The following is a 12,583-nucleotide window of genomic DNA, read 5'->3' as shown; positions in this document are numbered from 1 at the left end:
AAAACCCACCAAGAATCTGCAATCAGAAATTTTTTTTGACCTGATTTGAAGGGTAAAATCCCTAATCGAAAATGCAGATTTCCATCCAAAAAAGGCAGAAAAAAAATTTTCATGTGGAAAAAATCACGTCACGCGCAAAGGATTAATGTCATTGCGGGATGAAGGTTTGGTTAAAAAGAAATCCGCCACAGAAAACACGAAGAACAGTAGAAAAAACCTCCTGAAAGAAAACCCTTCAGAAAAAAAATTTGAATTTCGAATTCTAAAAAAATCACAGGCCCTAGATTTGTTTTTTCAGTGATGAAAAATTTCATTCAAAAATTTTTAGAAAAAACAAAATTTTCCTTTTTGCTCTGATACCATAATACAGATGCAAAAGCATATGGATTTCAAAGAATCGATGTTGTCCAATTAATCAAGGAGACAACTCCTTTAAATAGAGTTACAAAGATGATGTTTCTAAAAGAAACAATCATTAACTAGAGGCGAAATTAGAAACAACTTAAATGACCATTAATAACACAAAGAGAAAGATATTATTCTAATACTTATTACCAAGACTCTTCACACCACACCAATAGACTCACACACCTGAAAACCAACTTCAACCTCAAAAAACTAAATCTGATATGAATGAACAACAGGCTGGAAATACAGACCAGCTACATTAAAATCCTCACAAACACTTCTAAATCACTCCCCACACACTCAAATTGTCTCTAAACACACTTCAAAAGCCCTAGGCTTAAGGCGACTAAGGCTACACTTAAGAAAATGGCACCAACAAATCAGAATCAGCATAACACACAACCCCAACACCTCCCAGCAAAGACGCCTACAGCTGAAAGGTTCGACTTGCTATATAAAATCCAATACACCAAGATATTTAAAAAAAACTTACAGGATGAATCACCCAAGGCATAGGAAATGAATGAGCAAGTACCCTAAATGATCTGACACACGAACTAAGAGTTATGAACTAAAACATGCTACAGCCACACCAAAACCAGCAAATTGAAAATCCACACACAACACTCCAGAATCAGAAAACTAATACATAAATCTGCAACATTATCTTCAATCCACTCCTCTGAATGAAAAGCAGTCTCTGGCTCGACTAGTTGCTATATTGCAAGCAAGAAATCAAGCTATGGCTAGGAGGTAAGCGTTCCCCGAAGCTTTCACTCTACATTTCGGCAACATTTTGTTATAAAATTGTTCTTGGATAGTCCCAAATGAAGGCCAAGGCACATATTTATAACTTCCTCCTCAAGTTGAACTTCTTTTCCCTCCAATATGGGACTAAACAACCACATTCCAATTTCCTTAATTTGCATTTCATTTCATTTTTCCAAAATTGCCCATTACTTGGTGGCAAATACACTTTATAAAAAATACATTGATAAAGTGAATTATGGCGTTTAAAGAATAAAGTGAATTATATCATAAATTGTCTTCTTTTTCCTCCTAAGGTGTTGTTGTGACGTATTCACACATCGCCCCATTGCAAATGGGGACCCTTACTTTTTGTGTTCTAGGGTTAGTTTTCTTTGCTTGGTTGTCTGGTCTTGGCTATCAGCCTTTGCATTGGAGAGTTGTCAGAAAGATCATTAGGATAGCAGGGTTTGCTTGAGTTCTAATTGGTTAGTAGATGGTCCAGGTCAGGCTCTCTTTGAAAGCCTTCTCTAGGTCAGGCTTTGCTCTTGTTGCTAGGTTATGTCTTGTTTGAGTTTGAGGAAGTCAATGAAGCTTTGTGAGTGAATATCATCTTTGAGGGTTTGAGATTGGTCCAGTTGATGAATGATGAAGTTCTAGGCATTGATTGATGTGAAGCTGACCTATTTATCCTTGAGAAACGCCTAATGATTAGGTCTAGACCTAGGAATTTGATGAAAAGGTCAAGATTTGAGCCTAAAGGATAAATTTCCCTCCAAAGGGTCTAGAGCAAAATCCTTAGAAAGACCTAATTTGTCATCAAAAGCATTGAATTGACATCATCTTGAAGGCAAATGGACTTGATTAAGATGAAGGAAGGATCTAAAAACCAAGTCTAAAGTTTAGGGGAAAATGAAGAAATTTAGCCTAAAACATGAATTTTGCTCCTGACCCTTCCAAAGGGTCCAGAGCGAAATTCTTGTATAGGTCCTGTCCTTCCAAAGGTACCTAGGTGAAATGGTTAAGATGTCCTTGTAATCCAACTTTTGAGCCAGGAACTCCTTTAAGGTGGTTTTTCAGCCTGTCTTGAGCTAAGAACAACATGAATGAGGGTGAAGTTTGAGTGTTTGGGTGATATCTAAGGCTAATTCTTCAAATTCGCTCTTGACCCTTCCAAAGGGTCCAGAGCGAATTTCCTAATATCTGCCTATTGTTCTCATTTTTGTTTTCAAAAATGAAGGACCACTACGGTGAAATTTTTATGAAAAAATTGAAATTTTTACTCTATGGCACGCTTCCCGAGGCAGAATTTCGACTAATCCTTGGATTGGCTTGATCTTCAGCCCATTCTCGAACTACGTTTCGAATTTCGTCCAATTCTGGGTTCGTTTGCTATGCCTTTCCTTCAATTTCGGGTTTTAAAACTCAGACTGCAGGTGGAGAATTTTCTTCAAACTGCAAGTTTTAATGATATTCATTGTTATGGTCTTTGTAGGGGAATTTTTGATCAATTACATGTGCACTTTTATTTTAAATATGTCACTTGTAATTTATTTTAAGTTTCCCCTTTAATGTTTTTATCTTTTTATTGTTTTTTGTTCATTTTTAGTTAAAATAGGGATTTTTTGGCTCAACTGCAAGTAAACTTGCAGTTTGTTCAAAAACCCCTACTTTAATGGTTTTTGCATGTAATAGGGATTTTAAATCCCCATTACATATGTGCAAGTGTTTTTAACTTGTTGTAGGGATTTTATTTCCCTTTTACAAGTATTTTTTAACTTGCAGTGTGCTCCAAAAAACCCGATTTTGCCTTACAAATGCATTTTTGACAATTTTAAACTTGTCATTTGTCCAAAAAAACCCGATTTTGGCTTGATGAGTGAAAAAGTGAAAAATTAAACTTGCTATTTGTCTTAAAAACCCGATTTTGGCATGAAAATGGGATAAGTGAAAATAAAACTTGTTATTTTCTGTCTAAAACCCGATTTGCCTCATTTTGGACAAATCGAACTTGTCATGTGTCTCCCAAAACCCGATTTGCATGAAAAATTGATTTGTTGAAGATTTCAAAGCAATTTTTTGTGGAGATTTTTTAGGGAGGAAAGGCGTTTTTACTTCTATCCTATTTTCATGCAATCATCAACATCTTTCATGCCAAATGGAGGTTATATTGACTGGTTTTTGGAGCTAAATCAGCAAAAACGTGGTTCTTTAAACCCACATTTTGGGCGCTTTTTACTTCATAAATTTGCACACTCCTAAATCGTTTTGTCCTTTCCTACTAAGGCGTGGAGCGTGAGAGGTTTTTCGCACCATATGATGATGCCGTTGGAGTTTATTATGGTGGCCTGAGTATCGATACCCAACCGATAAGATAATTCTTATGGAGTTGGGAAGACAGATCATGGCTGTTCATACTTTTCAGTCTGCTAGACACAAGGTTGGAATGGGGATCTCTAGCACAAACCCATTGAAAATTGGTCGATACTCCCTTGTCACATCTGTGAAGGCTAAGGCCATGGAGGCTGAATTGCAGGAAATCAAGCTTAAGAGGTTCAAACCTAGAGCTGATTTTGATTATAGAGGTATGAAGGAGAAGATCAAGAAATCCTTTGTGCATGTTCATCGCATTGAAGACATCTGGGTAGATCTCCGCACAGAAGCCAAAGTTCTGAAGATGGATTACTGCAGGCTCACTGTTGAGCAAATTGTTGACTTGAACTTGGCGGATACCACAAGGGATGATCGATGACGGGCATATACTTGATCCTGAATACATTTCACGAAGGGTTGAGGAAGCTCCACTTCCTTTGATCCAATGGTCACACAAGGAGTGCGTCTCCATCCTTGATAGATTTCAGCCTATCTTGGCCAACACTAACACATGGCTGAAAAGTAATGCTGTTAGACTTATCAAAATCAAGGTTGGTAAAGAAGATGATTCTACAGGGCCTCTTGGACAGAAGTCTGAGATTCAGATTGATAACAAAGAGGGTGCTTCATCTTGAGGCACAAGGATCAAGTTACGAGTTAGTCGTGCAGTAGTGCTTCCTCCTGAGGAGACGACTACTCGTGGGAAGGAGAAATTGCGGTTCCATGTTTGGGTGATCGATCTGGATAATCCAGAAGAGGGGCAGCAATCTGACGATGCCCCTAAGTCTCTAGTTTCAGACTCGCCTCACGAGGTCATTCCTCCGGTTTCCATTGAGACGCCTCTTTCTCCTCCCGATTTGCTCGTAGATGAGTCTCCTCAGAATGCAGTTCCCATTTCAGCATACGAGCCTTCTCCTGATCAACAACGAGAAAGTGTGTTGAAAGTTCCTGAAGATAATCCCACTTGCATTCAGTTATCAGAAATTGATACTTCTACTTCTGGTTTTGAAGAATTCATGAGGCAATCTTCATGTCCATTGGTAACTGAGCAAACCGTGGTCGCTATTCAAACAGATATTCCTCCCAGGGTGACCACAGTAATTCAAACAAAAACTGCTTCTCCTTTGCCTACGGCTGCTACTGGAAGTGAGTTGATGACTTTGCCTCCATGGCTTAGTTCTTTCACCTCGAAAAGAAAGAAGCAAGAGATCTCACCTGATGCCTTTGACTACCAGCAACTCAAACAGTCCAGATCCAAAGTTGCTAAGAAGGCGAAGACTATCTCTAGGGTAACTGTTGATAGCAACAAGATGAAAGTAGCTGAAATTGTGGAACCTATTGCAGATAAACCACTTGATGAAATGTCAGCTGCTGATTATAAGGTTACAAGGGTAGAATTGGGCAAGCAAACACATGAGGTCATTAAACATGATGCTCAGTTTTCTGTTGCTTCACTAGTGCAAAGGTGTGACGATCTTCTTGCAAAGAAAGACAAGCTAGAAGAAGAAAACTGACAACTCATGGCAGCCATGCATAAAATCACAAAACCTGCTGCTGAAGGGAGTAACTCCATAGGTTCTTCTGGTTCCCAAGAATCGATTCGTGGAGTGGAAAGGGCTGCTTAGAAAGTACAAGCACTAGATTCCTGGGTTGATCAGCTTCATGATCAATGTATACAAGTGGTAAAAGACATTTTTCAAATAATGTCTAAGTTGGAAACCATTGAGGAGAAACTGGATCAGACTTCTAACACTTTCAAAAAGAATCTGGAAAGTGTTGAGAAAAGTCTAGCAATTTGGCGTACCATGCCCCAACAACAGTTGAGTATTTTGCAGGAGCACGCCATCATCTCTTCCAGGGTCATGTACTTGGAATTTGAGGAACTCATGGAAAACAAGACCCTTGTTCTTAAATCCCTCATTGAGGAGATTAGTGATGCAAGGAGATTCCGGGATGAAGTCTATCGAGGTATTGTCTCACATTGTGAAAGGGCCTCTTGCAATATAGTAAGTCAGGATGGAGAGCTGATTCCAGAAGAAGAGGTTCTTGCTGATTTACAGATGAGGATTCATAATGAATGGAGGAGTGAACAATTCTCGGTAGCTTCAATTCAAATATTGACGAAACACCAAGCCTTTTCGCATGAGATCTAGTCTATCCTGGATAAAGACAATTCCGCACTCCTCCGCTGTCACAACACTATTGTGAAGACTATGGTTGTTGCTAAGAACACCCATGAACCGAATCCCGAGGAACTACAAGCAAGCATCCGGAAATTTCAAAGATTCGTGTCTTCAGGAAATTTTCCCTCTTTTGTAATCTTTAGTTGTAATTTTGTTTTGACAAGTTACATGTAAAAGTATTTTTGTAAAACGCAAGTTACACATTACTTGCACTTTTGTAATTACATGTAAGGCAACTACAAGTTGTGTCCAATTAGGATTGTAGTTGGAATAAGTCTTAGTTAGTTAGAGTAACTCTTAGTTAATTAATGAAGTCTCAGTTATTTATTGAATGAGTCTTGGTGGTTGAGAGAATCTCTCAAGTTAGTTAGGATCCTCCCACCTTTTTCTCAAGGCTCCTCCTCTATAAATACTTGAGAGGTCCATTGTAAATATATCTTTTGGAAAGCAAGCAAAAACTCTGCCAAATTTATAGCAAGAAGTCTTTGAGCTTATGTATGTGGATTGAAAGGTTTTGGAAGAATAATAAAGAAGGATTACTCAAGTTTTGAGTCTTTGAGTTACACGTTTGAGTTTGAATCTTTTTATTTCTTCTATGCAAAGTATTTCTAAAGGAACTTAGTCCAATCTGATTTGAAGTCTTTGAGCTGCAAGTAGAGAAGATTAATTAAAATAGGAAAATTTCTAGAAGGAGCAGCAAGTCTTTGAGCTTGCGTCTATTCTTGAGGAAAAGTTACTGTTTGATAAGAAATAGCAGCAAGTCTTTGAGCTTGCATTAGTTCTTGTCTTTGTGTTAAAAGAATAAATTATTCCAGTCTTTGAGCTGTTGTCTTTTATTCATTGTAAAATTTAGTATAGCAAAAGGTAGATAGGACTTCCAATAGTCAAGTCTTTGAGCTTGATATTGCTGTCCCATCCCGAAGGAAGTGACGGAAGTCTTTACGCTTTCAGGAAACTTCATTTCCTTTCTCTTATTTCACTTTAAAGTGGTTACTGCTGTTATTCAATCGCTATCCTTTTCTGTGAAGAGAAAAGGATATTGTCTTTCTTGAAAAAAGAAGAAAGATTGCTGTCCCATCCCATTTTACTTTCCAAGTTGTAGTTAGATAGGGGGAGCCTTCCCTTAATTAGGAGAGTTTTTACTCGTGTGCTGTGGTTGAAACCACAATTTTGTATATTTCCTCAAGTGTACAAAATTTTCAACCAACACTGCCTTCTTGGTCTTAATTTGCCTCATAAACCTTGTCCTTAAGACGTTATGAAGAGAGAATTGATGTGTGAAACTAAGTGAAGTAATGAGAGGTGGGAATTTTAGCCTAAAACATGAATTTCGCTCCTGACCCTTCCGAAGGGTCGAGAGCGAAATTCCCCAAAAGACCTATTTCTTCACTAAGGACATCAAATAGTAGACATATATGGCAAGGAGAGGATTCAAGAAGACAAGTCTAAAGCAAGATGAGTGAAAAAGGATAAAAATTGAGCCAAAAAGAAGAAATTCGCTCCTGACCCTTCCAAAGGGTCCAAAGCGAATTTCTTCATAAAGCATTCTACCTTGCTCAAACCTATGAACTAATCCTTTTCCCATACATTTTTGAAAGCAAAGCACCTTGTTTTGATAGGGAAAGGTTGGAAATGAAGTCAATGAAGTCAATTTGAGCCTAAAACATCAATTTCGCTCCTAACCCTTCCAAAGGGTCCAAAGCGAAATTCTTAGAAAACCTTTTTTCCTCACCACTTTGATAGCAAGTTGGCTTGAATATGACAAGATAAAGGGGAAATGAACAAGTCCTAGGCAACTTGAATGAGAATTAAGCCTGAAAATGCAATTTTTCACTCCTGACCCTTCCAAATGGTCCAGAGCGAAATCCTTAACTAGACTCTCTATTTTGCCTAATACACTAAAAGGACCTTGTTTTGAGCTAAATAGATAGCGAATTGACTTGATTATGGTAAGAGGAGATTTGATAAGTCAAGTTTGAGGTGAGTTGAGAGGAAAAGAAGTGTGAAATGAGCCTAAGGGAGAATTTCGCTCCTGACCCTTCCAAAGGGTCCAAAGCGAAATTTCTTAAAAACACTCTTTTCCTCCTTGTTCAAACCAAGATCTTTGTTCCTAGGACATGGTTGGGGGAGGATTGATATATTCTTGCCTTAAGAAGTGAATGAAAGTGAAGGAAATGATGGATTTAAGCCTAAAAGACAAAATTCGCTCCTGACCCTTCCAAAGGGTCCAGAGCAAATTTTCATAGAATCCTCTCTTTGCTTCATTTTTGAACTAATTTTGTGCCTTGAAGCCTTAGCTAGGATGTCATCTTGCCTTGGAAGCGAGTGAGGGGTGAAAGGGTGGAAGATTTAGGCCAAAAATGCAAATTTCACTCCTGACCCTTCCAAAGGGTCTAGAGCGAAATTCCTAAAACCTCTATTCTGCTCATGTTTGAGATCAAGATCTTGATTCCTAAGGCATGGTTGGGAAATAATTGATATGTACTTGCCCTTGAAAAGTGATTTGAGGCAATGAAGTGATAGAATTGAGGCTAAATCACAAATTTCGCTCCTGACCCTTCCAAAGGGTCCAGAGCGAATTTTTTTGAAATCTCTTTTGCTCCCAATTTTGTGTCAAGCCTAACGTTGATGGAGGTTGATTGAACTTGGAGGTATCCCTAGGCATGCATTTGAGTGAGTTGTGATCACAAAATGTGAAAGATTTGTCCTTAAATGTCAATTTCGCTCCTGACCCTTCCAAAGCGTCCAGAGCGAATTTCTTTATTGGGCCTGTCCTTGGAGAGGATCTAGAGCAAATTTTATTATAGGTCCTGTCCTTGGCCAAGGTCCAAAGAGAAATCCTTCTTTTAGGCCATCTTGAGGGTCAAATATGTGATGTCTTCATGAGAGAAGGATCCAGAGCGAAAATCACATTATAGGTTCCGTCCCTAGAGAGGATCCGGAGCGCATTTTATTATTGGTCCTGTCCTTCTAGAGGTTCTAAAGCGATGTTGATTCTAATGCCTTCCTGTTGAAGATTTAAGATGAGAAATGCTATATTAGAATAAATATGTTATGTATACTTAATCATCTTTTGTTTATTTTGCAGATCAACAAAATCAAGTTCGAGGGAGATCAGGGCAGGACAGGGGCGACCTTTTCCAGTTCCATTATTCATCAAGGACACTTCAAGCACATAAAAGAAGACTCAAAGTGTTAAGGACTTCAAGTGTTCAGAGGGTTGCAAGTAATAGACCAAACCATCCTCAAGGACCTCATCCTACCACATTAAGAGATCACATAATGTCAGAGGAAAGATTTTGTAAGCATTTCAAGGTGAAGTGGGCTACTAAGGAGTGATTTGACCATAAAGGGGCTTCATCAAACACATGAGGGTGAAGGAGAGGTACGTCATTCATAAGTACATCAAGGACATAAGAAGATCAACCAAGGCAAGTACCAGACAAGGTGGCATCCTAGTCACTATTCCTTCAGTTAGATAGCTCCACCTCAGCATGTCCAGATTCAATGTACCTGACTCACCAGTGATGGCACAAACTTTGAGGCACCTACCCCTGTCATCTATTGGTCCACACTCATGAAATGTAATTTTCTAATTGGCTAAAGGAGTTTGTTATAACAAACCCTAATTAGGGTTTCTATCTTGTAATCCTAGCCATTGATTGTAAATCAATCAGAGCCATCAAATTGTAAAGGGCTCCCTATATAAGGCTCTTGCTCTTCATTTGTAAAGGTTAATAATTAAGAGTTAGCTAATAGGAGTTAGTAGCTAGAATAGTGAATAGAATAGCAATTAGATTAGATTAGGAAGAGAAGGCAAGAAATTGTTGCCTTGATTGTAAATGAACTCCATTTTCATTGAAGTTATGGTGAAATGTGTAGTTTCTTTGCAATATGCATGGTCTCTTGTTGAATCTTTATTTTAGATGATGGTTAATTAGATTGAATGAAGGAAGTTATTGAATGCATTCGTGTGGAATCGACCTAGTCCAAACCACTAGCCTCTTGCTGATTGTAAGTGTGCCTTGCGTGGTCAACTGACATCAAATGAGCTTAATCTCGAGTCGTTATACATCTGTTGTTCATGCATTAATTCGAATGGTGTTCAGTGTCTGATGGTGTACGATTTGAATATATTTGAAGCATCCCTTAGAAGATCGCACTGAGTTGGTGTCGGATTGTTCAACCTGATGGTGAGACCCAACCTAGTAGGACTCCACCTAGTCGTTCATCGATCTTCATGCATTCTAGGTCTTAGAGTAGACTTCTTGAACCCTGTATCTTTTGTCATTTCTTTATCTTCTAGCCAGTAGATAGGACTCAATTTCTAGCAAATCACATGCTCAGGCAGTCAAATGTAAGTCCCCTTGATGAAACAACAAACACAACGAACACTGGTTGCTTATCCACAAGTAGAGAACCTACACATTAGAACCTTGGAGTTGCCTTGATTGATCCTTAGGCGAAATTTTCAGCATTCGGGGAAGCTTTGTTCAAGAGAGGATAAGGTACCTTTGGGTATTTTATTTTGTGTTTGATCGTGTATAAAAGACACATCAATAGGTGTCCATCTTGCCTTAACAATAATTCACTTATAAAATATTTTCCTCAACCAAAAATCGCCCACATATAATTAAGGAAATGACTTAGATATCAATATAACTTAAGCAATCCCTTTTAAATAAATCATCCAACCTTTGCCCTAAGTTATAATTTAATTTAAAACACCATTTTTTCATCAAATATCGAAGCTGCCAAAACAAGCTCCAAGGATATGGGGAAACAAGCTGAGAGAATTGCCCTGCCAAAAATAGTCACTAAACTGAGCTGAAGAACCCTTGCCAAGAATAGCACCAAAAATGCTGCAAGACCAGCTACTTAAATTGACCTACTGGAAATAGCCATTTGAACAGGCCTGCTGACATCCTGCTAAAAATAAAACTGCGAAAAAATAGTACTTACTAAAAATAGTAAGTGTTTCCAAAGTGATTTTAACCACATTCTCAGCAGTCGTCGCACTTACTAAAAATAGTGAGTCTGAAAAAAGTCTTTGGATTCGTTTGCATGTCACACCATCGCGAGGGTCTTTGAAAACCCAGAAAAACCCAGAAAAATAAGTTCTCACCCCACTTACTAAAAATAGTAAGTTTGGAAAAATCCTCGGATTCAGTTGCATGTCACACCATCGCAAAGCTCTCTGAAAACCTAGAAGGAATCCAGAATCAAAACTGTAAAATTCCAACATGCAAGGCACCAAAATTGCCAAAACATCCTCCTAGAAAATAGTTAACCCTAATTTTGCCTTTGACTGACCAACGGGTCTTAGAATTGGCCAACAAACCCCAAAACAAACTAGAGCAGAAAAGGGGACATTACACTTGAAGGCTCCCCTGAGTATTGAGTTATTTTCTATTGCCATTAGCTATAGCATATCTATAACCTTTTTATTGCTGTATCATTAAGAAGGCCAAAAACACTTGTCACTTATCTCTTAAGGCATAATTCGTAAATACACTCTTTTTTACTAAATATTAATGGACCTTGAACTAACAAGTGATAGTTATAATATCCACTTGAATTCTCTAATGAATATGAAATAGTATCTGTAGACACCTATTTTTGTCCACTTAATTAAATAAATTTTATTTGTTTAATTATCATTTATCCAATTATTAATTAATTAAGCTTTAATTAATGTCTCCTTTCTTCTATTCAGATATTAATCAAATTTAATATTTGATTAATTAACCTTTCTTCTATTAATTGAATAAATCCCTTTTCCACATTTAATTGAATTTACATTTAATTAAAATCATCTTCTAAAATAAATAAATCAATATTTATTTATAAATTATCCTACCACTTGTGTTTCCCTACAAATGCAAGTTGCATCCATTTTTAGTTGAAATAAAACATTTTATTTTAATTAAAATCCTATTTTCTCCCACTTGCATTCTCCTACATATCCCACTTGCATCCTAAAAAATTCTTCTAGAACATCTCAAATCACACTTAACTAGCCTAATTTCTTCTAATCATGTCACATCCCTAAATTTGGGGAAGTCACTTCTCCAAATTTGGAAGAAAGTCTTCTAGATGCATTTAAGACTTTATCTTTTTCAACAAGTTAACTTGTTGAGTTCCCCAAATTTGTAAGGCTCTTACAAAAGTCTTGAAGGTTATCTACCTTCCAACAAGTTAACCTCATAAGTCTTTAATAACCATTGATGGTTAACTCAACCTCAACCCTTGGTTAGAGATTTTCTCTCTAACTTAACCCTTATCTAACCCATGGGTCTTGTTGTGATGTATTCACACATCGCCCCATTGCAAATGGGGACCCCTACTTTTTGCTTTCTAGGGTTAGTCTTCCGAGCGTAGTCGTTTAGGTCTTTGCTATTAATCTTTGCATTGAAGATTTTCCAGAAGGCTCATTAGGATAGGATGGTCTCCTTGAGTTAAAGTGGGTCAATAGGTGGTCCAGGTCAAGGTCTCTTTTGAAATCTTCCTCTTGATCACTCCATGGGCTTGTCTTAGGTTTAAGTCTTGATTGGAGATAAGGTGGTCATTGCATCATGCCAAGAGTCTAGGTGTAAATCTTAGCATAAGTCTTGCCTTTGAGATTTAAGAGATTGAGAATTGAAATGAGTCAGGAATTGGTATCTAGGAATGAATCGTTAGAACAAGTATCGTCAAAGACTCCCATTTTCAAGTCTAAGTTGATTGTTTTGTTGGAAGATGGAGCCAAGATCAAGTGCGACCATGAAGAATGAAGGTAAATGAGGGCAATTTGATTGATAAGATCAATTTCGCTCCTGATCTTTCCAAAGGTACATGAGCGAATTCCTTGAAGAAGAGAGACTATTGCCTTC

General features: G+C 37.8%; 1 protein-coding gene across 2 annotated transcripts in view; it reads left to right on the top strand.

Annotated features, from left to right (window-relative positions):
* LOC131031148 (elongator complex protein 5) overlaps positions 1-12,583 on the top strand; it is a 107,185-nt gene that overhangs the window by 52,240 nt on the left and 42,362 nt on the right. The window lies entirely within an intron of this gene.

This window comes from Cryptomeria japonica, chromosome 7, assembly GCF_030272615.1.
Source record: "Cryptomeria japonica chromosome 7, Sugi_1.0, whole genome shotgun sequence".
NCBI classification, from domain to species: Eukaryota; Viridiplantae; Streptophyta; class Pinopsida; order Cupressales; family Cupressaceae; genus Cryptomeria; species Cryptomeria japonica.
The sequence above is the reverse complement of the archived record's forward strand: the minus strand, read 5'-3'. Positions and strand labels throughout refer to the sequence as shown.